The 12,113-nt window shown below is 40.6% G+C and overlaps 1 long non-coding RNA gene across 2 annotated transcripts in view; it reads left to right on the top strand.

The window, feature by feature from the left end:
* The window catches only part of LOC116149135 (uncharacterized), a 499,656-nt gene extending 488,577 nt beyond the window's left edge, over positions 1–11,079 (top strand). For both annotated transcript variants that reach the window (XR_004132750.2, XR_010377326.1), the window contains 7 exons: positions 1,405–1,472; positions 2,218–2,354; positions 6,623–6,719; positions 6,964–7,318; positions 7,773–7,867; positions 9,838–10,006; positions 10,406–11,079. This is a non-coding gene — a long non-coding RNA (uncharacterized LOC116149135). The remainder of the gene's footprint in view (positions 1–1,404; positions 1,473–2,217; positions 2,355–6,622; positions 6,720–6,963; positions 7,319–7,772; positions 7,868–9,837; positions 10,007–10,405) is intronic.
* The last annotated feature ends 1,034 nt before the right edge of the window (positions 11,080–12,113 follow it).

The following is a 12,113-nucleotide window of genomic DNA, read 5'->3' as shown; positions in this document are numbered from 1 at the left end:
AGCTTCTCTTGGGCAGAGAAACTTGCCAGGTACCTTAGAAATCCTCATTTTCCTAAATAACAGAAAGGGGTACACAATATGAATCATGAATTTGGATGATGGTTTCCCAATGACCCTAGGGAAATACATCCAGTATTGAAAGATTCAATTTGTAAAAAATAAAGACCAAATTTAATGCAATGATTCCAATACTCCATTAATTAAAGACAATTGGATGCTTAACTGATTGGGAATTTTAAGTGTCTTTTACAGTATAAAACATGTTACTGAAGAACAAGATCTTTGGATTCACATTAACTGTGGTTAAAGTTATGTTAACAATCTAAGCTGAAAGGTTTATGCCTCTGAATTATTTCTTTTAAGCCCTTTTAGGCAGTATCATCCTTAGAAAAAGTAAATTTGTAAAAAGAAAGCAAATCACAGGATAAAGAATCAAGTTATTTCCCCCATGCAAATATGAACCCCTCTGAGAGTTTTGCAAGCTTTTTTCTTACATTTAATCTTCAGTATTATTTGGTAATTACACAGTAAAATTGTCTATCCTTACTCTCCAAACCATATTAAATAGTTAATAAAATATTTAAACAATGATACCAAATTGTTTATTTCAATAATGTTCTCTAATCCTGACCTATGGGTAATTAAGCATTCCATTTCAAAAGCGTTGCATGGCAAACACCACTGCCCTTCCATTCTAAATGGTGTACATACACAGGCCAGTTAATGTGATTTGTGTTCTTATTTACATACATTATTATAATAATATTCTGAGTTGAGAGCTTTTTGGAAATTCTCAGCAAAATAAGTCAGACATTACCATCTATTATTCTCATACTGGAATCACCTAATCTGAATCAGCTTGAATCTCGGCATGAGATATTGAGAGCCATGAAAAGAAATGAAGAGAGGAAGAGAGGGAGGGAGAAAGGGAAGGAGAGAAGGAAGGAAGGACAGATGGACATAGAGTGAAACACAGTTGAACTAAGTGGTTTGTGTGAAAATCTTCTGGGTTTCAGTGAAAACAGACACTAAGAATGAATGTGAAAGGTATGGGCTTCTTGGTGATCAATCCCATTTAATTTTTTTCAGCTTTCAAAGTGATACTGTGTTGCTGAATAGAATTGCTTCAGGGACCAGTTACTCATGGAAAGTCAGCAACATTTATAGATGGGGAACTTAAAGTGTTGCTGTGGTACACAGGGTTTCCCCTCCCCCCAGTCCTTCAGTCCTGGATGCAGGGTACCTGAGGAATTACACACGGTGAAATGTGATGAGCAGCTCCCCAAACCCTGCTGCTTATCCCAACCTGTGATTTCTACATCTGGTTCATCCATTTATCTACTCAGCAGGTGTATTTTGTGATAAGACAAGGATAGAAATAATATTCTGCCTTTCTATTTTCAGATGCTTCAGATTGATACCCATCTCAGAAACACAGAAGTCAACTGTAATCGAGACTGAGATCACATTAGGTAAAGATTTGACCCTTAGGGAAGGTAGCCCGATTGGTTTCAGATTTTAGGTACCTCTTAAGACTTGGACAAACTGTAAATAATCTGTATTAATTTGAGTAAAGGCTATTACTGTATTTGGGTCTGAGGACTCACACCCAGTTTATAAGTCTTTCTCCATCACGGTGTCTTAACACTTAACTTTTTTCTTTCCAAAGTTGAAAGAAAAAAGCAATTTTGATTTCCTATTTGGATTCCACTTCTGTAAGTCATAGCATTTTATTTTTTAAATTCGGGTAATTCAGATTTTAAAAGAAAATGGGAGGAATGGGTATTAACATTAATATTCTAGATTTGGACATCTTGTTTCTTAAAAAAATGCAACTAGATAGAATGCTGTATGTGCAGCCCTTGAATCTAAGAAAGCATAAAAGCCAAAAATAGTAATTATAAAAGAAGGTAAAAATCCACACCACTAGCATAGATATCCCCAGGATGTAACTCTGTCAGCGTTACAGTAATTCTGCAGAGTGGAGATGTTGTGAGCTTAAAAGGGCTTGAAGAATAACTGTGAGGAAATCAGTTACTTAATTACGTTTGTAAAGAATAATCATAGTCAATGCATATACCTATTGACAAGAAAGCAATTAGTCTCCCTCATTTTAATATATTCCCACATGTGCACCACTACACACACGCGCACACACACACATACACACACTCTTTCTTTTTTGCCCTACGAACGCTTGCCTTCTCTCCTCCACAGCTGTCTGCAGGGAACTGGCACTGGTGACCAAGTCAGGCAGACTGAGAATCAGAGCAGTGAGTCAGTATGACGTGCATTTGGAATTGCTCTCTAACCCAGCGGCACGTAGAACTGGGAACCGAGACTGGATGTGAGAGGTGAGGGCTCTCTGTGATCAATTCCATTATTTTCGTGTAACACCCTACCTAACACCTACAATCCTAAAGCCCAACTAAACCTCAAATTTTGGATGGATGTTTGCCTGCCTAACAATTGTGTTTGTTTTCTCAGGCAAAGAATTCTGAAGCCTTAGGACAAATATATTGAATGCTTTCTAATCAAAACCTGAGCCAACAATGGAATGAATATATAGTTATGATCGGTTTGCTGGAGACTCAGTAGTTCAGCTGCAGCCTAGGCTGCCTGGAATCCCCAACAAAAAGTTACCTGTATGAATGTTTCCCACTCTGTGGCTGTCACAGCAGACTCAAAATACCGCTAAGGCTGAACAGCGGGCAAGATTCTTAGCTTCCTCTTTCCGGCTTCTGTGCAGGGCCAACGTGTGTTGTAACCTCTATCTGAAGCTGTCAGTTGGCTTATATGACAGCAGTATGCCTGTGGTCCTAACTGATGTCTGGTAATTGAGGTCCTCTGTTTCTAAGCAACACGAACCCCCAGATCAACAATACATGAGTCTTTATAGTTGACGTTTTTGGGTACACTGCTAGCAAAAAAAGAAAATTAGCAATTATGGACTAAAAATAAGGAAAACATTTGCCTTGACACATGTCTATGATGAAATAGCAAAGTGCAGATTGGTTATGCATGGTGAAAGGGTAAAGTTTAAAGGTTAGAACAGAGGCCATTTGTCAAATACCAACAAAGCACGCTCAATTATTCTGTGGGAAATGAGCTAAGTTTCCAGAATAAGAAAGAGAAAACAGTCCATTAAGTTCTTAATACCAGTCTTTAAATTGGTGTAATTGAATTCTCATTGACTACAAGAATGATATTTCTATCAGCTTGTGCAGTAAGAAGAGTGAACAGGAAATGAGGGATGATTTCCTTTGGTGTAAATAATAGTAGCAGGAGAATTTATAAGCCGATCTCAGTCGGCTGAATGAACCTTCTTTATGGTCAAATATGGTTGTACAAATACAGTGCTGGGCTTGGAGTAGGAAAATTATGGTTTCAGTTCAGTTGATAATGGGGACAGCTATCTGTCTGGAACGTCAGCCAACAAGATTGTTTTGCTTACCTTACTGGATTTGGATTTTTGCAGGTGAAATCACATTGGTTGAAAAACAGTGACAGTTTGTGAAGAAGGTAGAGATTTGAAATTTTTTTTTTAAAAAAAGCAAATTTTAAAAAATCCAAGGATTACAGTTACACAGATACCAGTCCAGGAGTCAAGACATCTGTGTTTACCCTAGATTTTACTATTTCTGGTTGTAGGATTTGGGGCAGTTCTCTCCCCTTCTCTGAAATTGTGGATGGAATAAGGTGAATTAAAGCAACACAAGACACTGAATAAACACTTATGCCAAAGGATGTGGCCACTTGCACACAATTGTTGAAAGCCATATTGCATTCAGAGCATTAGTTAAATATCATGTGTGTTGTCTTGGGTTGTAAAGGTAGAACAGGCTCAGAGTCTAAGAGGAATCAGTTCACAGGGTTAAAAGAAGAAGACGTAGGAGGATGGGGAGGAAAAGGAGGAGGACGAGAAGGAAGAGGAGGAGGGGAGGGGGAGGAAAAGGAAGAAGGGGGAAAGAACTGGGGCAAAACTCCAGTGGATACCACGTGTACAGACAACCCTAAGGAGCGTGTCTCTCCCATTGTGCAGTGAGGAGGCTCTTCTTCGGCAGAGCCACCACTTTCCACGGACAACAGCTGTCTACCTTTTCTCCTCACTTACTCCATTTAAACCTCTCACTCCCCTATTCATTCTCCACGAGGACATTGGAAGTAATTTTTCTGTAATGAAAGATTGATTCAGTTGTTTTCCTGCTTAAAACCCTTAGTAGACTTTCCATTGAACTTGGAATAAAATCACAAAGCCTCACTATGTTGACCAAAGCCCATCTTGTGCCCAGTTCCAGCAGTGCTGGCCTTAAAGTCCTTCAGATGCAACCAGCTGATGCCCCGGACAAGTCTTCACTCAGTCTAGTCCCTTGGCCTGCAGTGTTCCTGCTTTCCTTCCCGTTCTCCACCTGATGATCCCTTTGATTTCTGCTTGACTATTACTTTCCCACAAACCTTCCTCTTGACCTTTCCTCTTTGTCCTACATCCCATATGGCAAACTAATCACGCTATTATACATGTTGGTTATATTTCATAAAACTTTTCCTCAATTTGCAGTTATGTAATTGTGGCATTACTTGTTTAATTTTTATCTCTTCCACTAGCAAAAAACTTAATACTTACTTTGACCAGCTGTGTATCTCATTAACACAGAACAACACCTAAACACATAGTTGGCACTCTAATTATTTGTTGAATGACTGAATGAGACCTATTCTCAAGTTACAGAAAAAGTGAAATATTGAACTGCCCAGGTTGTATTATTGGGACTAAGACCTCTGATAATGAAAATCTACAGAAAAGGAGAACAAGGAGTGGCAGGTGTGACATAAAACCTTTGGGTATTAACAGGGCTGGAGATAGGTTGCCTCAGAAGAGACTGACGTGTTAGTTTAGCAGAATACTGAAGGGCTTTCTCTGATCATATGCGTGTGAAATAATCAACACTATAATAAAAGTGCTTCTGGGTTAGAGAAGAAAGCAGGTCCCCTGAACCAAAAATATCAAACAAAACAGAAAAACTAAAGATGAGGGAGGAAATGGTCAAGGAAGAACAATGCTAACCTAAGGGAGCACAACTAAATTAAAGCAAGGATTTGCAGGAGCCTGTACTAGATGAAGAATGAGGAAACGGACAATGGAAACAGCACAAAAGAGGAACTGAATCACTGAGTGATACAGACATAAGAGTTGGAGTCTGGAGAAATCCTTGAAAAGACAACGGTGCAGTGGAAAAGGACTAGATCCAGAGTCAGGACAGCTGCCGCCACCCCTGGATCTGCCTCTGATCTGGTGTGTGACTCTGGTAGATGGTGGCATCTCATGTTCATAGACACATTGAGGGCATGGAAATGAGGCTAGGATTTAGACAGCATTTCTGGCACTTCCAGAAGAAGAAAATCAGGGAAGTCAAATCCTATTTCAAGACAAAAGCCAGGGTGTTCTGGATAAATGTGAAGGGAGGGTCTCAGCCAGTAAACCTCAGGGTGAAACACAAAATCCAAGACCCACTTCCTCACCTTGACGACGTTCTCTATTTATTGACATGTCATATCACTGCTCAATCAGGTGTGGGAAGCCTGATAGAAAGCCTGTAGGACAAATACAAATCTGCGTGTTCAAATACATTTCTAGCTTTCTAGAGGGCTGTATTATTTTTATTATTGCTGTTAAGAGCTTCTATGGAGTCTGACTTAGCGCCTGGCTAAGGATGGTTTTTACTGCTCATGACAGTGATTCTGGGATGCAGCCTGAGGTGGTTACCAATCTTTTTCTTTTTACTAGGGTGCTTTGCTTTTGCTTTACCAAAATTAACACTGCTATTTTCAAATTAATGGCGGTTGTACCAAAAGGGCAGGATTATTGGACCTTCACAGCAACTCTGTGCTGGTTAGAAGATCACATCTCTTGAATCTTTATCCTCCTCTCTGTCCACGCTGCCTACTTCCGAACCCTCCCATCTCTTGCTCGGATTATTTTAACAGCATTCTAGCTGTTCTTCCTGCCCTCCCTCCCCCCAAATCCAGCATGCTTTTTGCCACCAGAATGAATTTTCTGAAAGCATCAGGTTGTATCACTCTCCTGCTTAAAAATTCTGAAGGATGAGGCTCCAATTTTCTGCATGACATGGACATGCCTTCACAGTCGGGGGCCAGTCTCCTTTCCAACAAACCAGAGGATTCTTTTCTCCTACACGTGCCAGTTCACGTCTCTTCATGTTTGCTTGTACTTTTCCTTTGTCCTGACAGCCTTCTCTGATATTATTCTCATAGCCCCACACCAGCATTTGCTGTCTTCTTTTTAGGCTCCTAAAACACTTCATTCATACTCCTCTGAACTCTTTCAGCACACTGCATAATTTACTATAATAGAAGGTATTTCTAGAAGGCCTATATGTTTGGACCTCTGGTGTTTTGTATCGTGTCTGACATATAACAGACATGCAACAAATGGTGATTGAATCCTTCTGAACCCAACTGAATTAAACTGAACTAAATAATAACAGATAGTCATGACTATTGAGTGTAAGAGACTAGGAGACCTTTTAATGTCTGGAGAATGATGGTAATGTGCCCTTTTGAGTTGACAGGGGCATGGGGCATCCTTTGTTGTCTCCTCCAGGGCAAACATTCTGTCCTCTGCAGCCAACTTGGCTATCAAGAGGGGCACAGCTGCTCCTTCCAAGAGAAAATGATCTGGATCTACCAAAAGAAAGTGGGTGAGTAAGATGACTAGGAAAGCATCCCTGAGTAGAGCAAGACAAACATGAATATTGATACATATGTAAGAGAAGCAGTGCTGAATTGCCAACTGTCCTTTCTTAAGGACTCTCCTTCATTCCAAGATTAAATCCTTTCAGCTTTCTTCCTGTCAGTATTTCCTGGTTTATAAGAAAGGATGGTGACAGTGGTGGCCTGCTTGTTCTTTGGCTTTTATTGTTTCTTTTTTTTTCTTTTTAAAAGATTGTTAACTTGGACAAATTAGAATGTATTCATACCTCATGGAATTTAAAAGGATTTTTGAGATTTGACGGATCCGCAAAAGCCAAAGTCTGGGAACAAGAGAGTTCTCAAGAACACAGTGTGCAACCGTTGATAGCTATTGGGAGAACAATGGACTGCGAGGCAACAGGCCAGAGTTCAAGTCCAGATTCTGTCACTAACTGAATATGTAATCATCTGCTAATTGCTTCACGTAACAATGGGGCACCCATGTTTGTATTTGACGAACAGGATGCTGGAGAGGATGTGTTTTCCAGATCTGTTACAGAGGTGCTGAGTTGGTGCAGAGTCACATCTAGAGCCACAGGAAAGGGAGGTGAGGCTGCACAGAGAAAGCATTTATCCTCTATTTCCCCTACTTGTCCTCTCACTTTAACCCCACCCATTTCTCTTTCATAGTTAAACAAACCTAAACCAAACCCTCTGTGTTGACCTCTCTACATTGATGTCTAATGAATTACAAAGTCCAAAACTGAACTCCAGCCTTCCCCCTGCACCCACAGCCTTCTGCATCCCAGGTGATGGAAGCTCCCTATGTCTAGTCACTCGGACTAAAAACCTGAGAAGTCATCCTGATCCCTCTGGTTCTCACAACCCACATTGGGTTTTCCAGGATATCTTCTTGTCTGTATTTTCCAGATACGTCCAGAATCATACCCCTTCCCATCATCTCCCTGGAGGCTGCCCCCTCAGTCTCTCGTCTGGATCTCAGAAATGACGTCCTTCCCTGCTTTCTCCCTTGAAGCTGACACAGTCCATTTTTCCCACAGCAGAAGACATATATGAGTAAAACATTCGTTGAATTGCACCATCCCTTCAGTCAAAACTCTCCAGAGGTGAAGACTTACCTCACTCTGAATAAAAGGTAAAATGAATGCCATGAGATAAAAAAAAATGGAATGATTTGTGCTGCGGTGGGAAGTGCGGGGCTTGTCACAAAGGCTTTTTTTTCTTATTTCTCTCACCCATCACTCAGTTCCTGCCACTCTGGCTTCTATGCTTTTCGTCCAGCAAGCTGGATTTTTTTCCTCCTGCCTTAGGACCTTTCCTTTGCTAACATTTTTTTTCCAATGGCCTTAATATCAAAAATTCAACCCATGACCTTCTCCAGAATGTCTGATCCCTCTTATCCTACACTACTTTTTCCTTTATCCATCCTTTGTTCTTTAAAATTTTACATACTTTCTCTAACTCATTACCCACATACCTTTGGATAGAGTACAGATTTAATGATAAAAGTTGTTTTTAATGAGTATCAGTGTTCTTTTGCATTTATGCCTTCCTTGCTGACTATATTGAATTTAATGCAATTACTGTCCATTTTTATTCCTTTTCCAGATCTGGTAGGGACAGAGGGGTTTTCTCTAATTAGTTTATATATTAGAGTTTATGGAACTGCCTGGAGAATGGTTGGTGTTGTAGGTACAATATAAAAGTTAGTCGTTATCATGATAAAACCTCAATAAACACTTAAGCAATGTAACGTTATAATTTGGGGAGTTTATGGAAGAATCTGCAGTAAGTGAAATCATGGAAGAGTCCGTCAGAGGCGGCCGGGCTGGCTTCCGTAACACATGGCACTCCGTTCGTCTTCGCCCTAGCGCTTCTTGCACACAGCTCTATTTAACAGGCAAAAGCAATTAAACTCACTGTTTTGGAACTTAGCTCATCCTCTTTGCCATTCCTCCTCCTCATCTTCTCCCTCATCCAATCTGTCATTAGCACACTCCACGCTCCGGCCCTTGAGCTGGCCTCAGCAGAGCCAAAGAAAGAGAAAAACAATTTCCAGGAAAAACGGGAGACCTATCACGGAGTGTGAAGGGCTTCGCGCCAAGACTCAAGGGCCCTGGAGGCTGCCTGCACTTTCTGGTACTTGGAGGCACGGGCAGCAGCGGCTTGACCACAAACACAAGTGTGCGTGCTCTCACAGGGCCCAGGAGCAACAGACGGGTAGAAAGTTGGCCAGTGGTAAAGGCGGGAGCTTTGTGAGATGCTGAAAAAGACTACTTCCAGCTCTCAGTCAGTGCTGACAGCCTGGGCACAGGCAGATCTGAAAGGAGGGACTTTCAAGGCTGTATTGTGGCTTTTCCGCATATGTATGGAGTGATATGGTTTACACACACATGCACGCATGCACGCACGCACGCACGCACACACACGCTTCTACAGCAAGACCCCTGTAATGCTAAAGTGATGGCTGGAGGGGGCAACTTGGTCTAGCTCATCCGAGCCTCAGAATCTTACCTGATAGGTAAGTCTTAACAGGTCAAACTAGCTATACATTTCAATACCTAGATCTTGTTGAAAATTTATTCTCAAGTAATATTAAACATACAAATTTTAAATGGGCAAATTGATGTGTGTGTGTGTTGACTGCATTGTTTACCTGGTGGTAGGACTGGAGACCTTACATCCCACCCTAACCCAAACAGCCTCTGCAGGTTGACACAAGTTGTGTCTGCAAGGGTCCCTGAATTAGTTCTGGCTCTACATCACTCATCTCTGAACTCTGAGATGTGATACTCCTCCTAAGTTTGGCTGGGGTAGATTCTGATTCCAGAATTTCTCTTTTACCTTTACCCACCTTTCTCTCATATTTGTCCATCTTCCATAGTAGAAACCATGCCCCCATTACTAGCTGTGTTAAACTTTGAGCACATTTTTTAGTAAATTATAGAGAAGGAGTCTTCTGTTGGATTTTATTTTCTTAGAGTTAGAATCTCTTGATCGCCATGTGGAGACTGGTATACAACAGTCAACTTTGTCTGTAGGCTGACTGTTAATGACAACACTATCAAAACTGAAACTAAAAACAGATTCTTTTAATCTTTTCAGACCTTCCAGTTATTCCAGATATAAATCAGGTAACTGAACTTGGAGTGCCTTTGAGATTCTCATCTGATGACCTTACTACGGAGCATAAAGCTTCCCGGATGACTGCAGCCACATGATCTCTGAGGTTTAACTCACTTTGTATTTACTGGCAGCACTGCACACCTGCCAGGTTATTATATGTTGTTCTGTTCTTTAATTGTTCAGTGATGCTATGGTCTAATAGTGCTTTCCTTAATAACTCGTTGTTTTATGTGTGTGTACCTTCTTTGACAACAGTTAACGAAGTCTTCTTTGGGGGAGGAAGCATGTTTTATATAGTTCCCTTGAAATCCATGGTTTGGGGCATAAAGCTGATACAAGCACTCAGTAAAGCCTTTTGATTTATCAGCTGATGCTTTGATTCCTTACTATCATTATTATAAGAACATGGCAGGTCACATGGAAATACTGATGATGCCTTTGCCTGCCTCGTATGGTGTTGTGAGGATCAAATCAGGTATTAGGAGTGAAATTACCCCAAGATAGATTATTACAAAGAATTCAGTTGAAATTGTTCTTTACTTTACAGGCTATGCTTTCTTGCCTCCTGCTTTGAAATATCATCAAAACAAAGAAAACAAATTCTGATTATGACTGAATGGTTTGTACCTAAGTCGATGACTTTGGAGTTTTGTTCAAGATCTGGGCTCACTCCAGTCCTGAAGATAACCCTGCAGGCTAGTTACAGAATTGTTACACAACTTAAAAAACAGAAACAAGAAAAGAGTTCTTTGCATAATATATTCTAGTATCGAAGGGAACTAGTTTTGATTTTGTTTTTAAAGGCTTAAACTTTTCCCCTTTCCCACCATGAATAAAGACAGTTCTCTAAGGGCAAAACAAAACCTTTGAGCTGTAGACCCCAAACCTTGTCCAAAGCTGCCCTACAGATAACTGCAGTGGGATTTTTAAAATTTTCAAGGTAAACATGGCAATAGTTGACGTTTATTTGGACCCTATGTGAACTTCCAGCTAGATATGGGTTATAGTTTCAACACTAAATCATGTTGCCCTCCTTTCAGTGACATGTATCATATATCTTTTGTCTTGGTAGTTGTGATAAAAAGCAAATGTGGTGTGAAAGTTGACATGGAACAGGAAATGAAGATTGCCATATGCAATCTAATTCCAAGGTTTGGGAATTTGTGCACTGTGCAACACGTGCACACATCCTGTGAGTCGGTATTGAAATTAAAGAATGAAATAAGCATATTTTTATCATTCATTTTATGTGTATTTTTTCAGACAACTAGTAAGTTAAGACATAAACACTAAGTTGTTTGGATCTATCTTCTTAACAAACAACCGTTAGGCATTTTATTTTGCCTGCAGGCTGTGGAAAATTACTGATATTAAGGGCACAGAAAACCAAGAAAATTGGGAGACTCTGGCCTACTGCAGTAACATAATGTTTGACTTTCCCATGTTGCTAAGTACTCCACAGTTGATTCATATTTATGTTAAAATTCCTTTTTTCTTTTATGAAGGTTTTAAGAGATTAGTTTTTACCTAATCTAAATATAGTAAAATCATTTAAATGTGATTCTCCTCGTAGATGACCTGTGGAGGGGGTTCTGATATATGAGTGTCACTCTGGGATTAAGACAGTCACACCATCACTGCTGACATCAATCTCCCCATCTGAGGAATAAGCATGGATTGTACGACATCCTTAGTCCTGTCTAACCTAGCATTATGCGATGCTATAAACTTGAAAGATTCTTAAAATATAATGGTAAGGTCATCCAGGAGAGAGAATGAAGAGAGCCCCCCACCCACAGTGTAGGTGGCAGAGAATATGTCTTCTGTCTAGAAACAGTGACGTACAGTTCCCATATGTGCGTGAAGCTTGCACTGATGCAGGTATGTACAAAATAGAGGACTGGTTGTGGGAGGCCCTGGATCAGCAGGTGTTGACACGTAGGTACCCAGGTCACACAGATGCTGTGGAGCAAGGATTCTATTTCACAACTTTGCTTGGGTCTTAGAGTCGGAGGAAGGGTACAGAGGAAGGAAGTCCCCACACGTTTGAGAGCCATATACTCAGAACCCAGTGCCGTTCTACCAAATGTCCTTAAATTCACGTCATATGTATAAAGAAAAAGTTCCGTATCATTTGCCTTTGATGCTTAAATGCAGAGCCCCATGATACGTCCTTCAGGGCGACGGAAAACAGAGCTGGCTCTCCAGATATTTACGGAGACGTAAGAGTCCGTGACTTGCCTTTTCTAACATTG

The sequence above is a fragment of the Camelus dromedarius genome, chromosome 22, assembly GCF_036321535.1.
Source record: "Camelus dromedarius isolate mCamDro1 chromosome 22, mCamDro1.pat, whole genome shotgun sequence".
Classification (NCBI taxonomy): Eukaryota; Metazoa; Chordata; class Mammalia; order Artiodactyla; family Camelidae; genus Camelus; species Camelus dromedarius.
The sequence above is the reverse complement of the archived record's forward strand: the minus strand, read 5'-3'. Positions and strand labels throughout refer to the sequence as shown.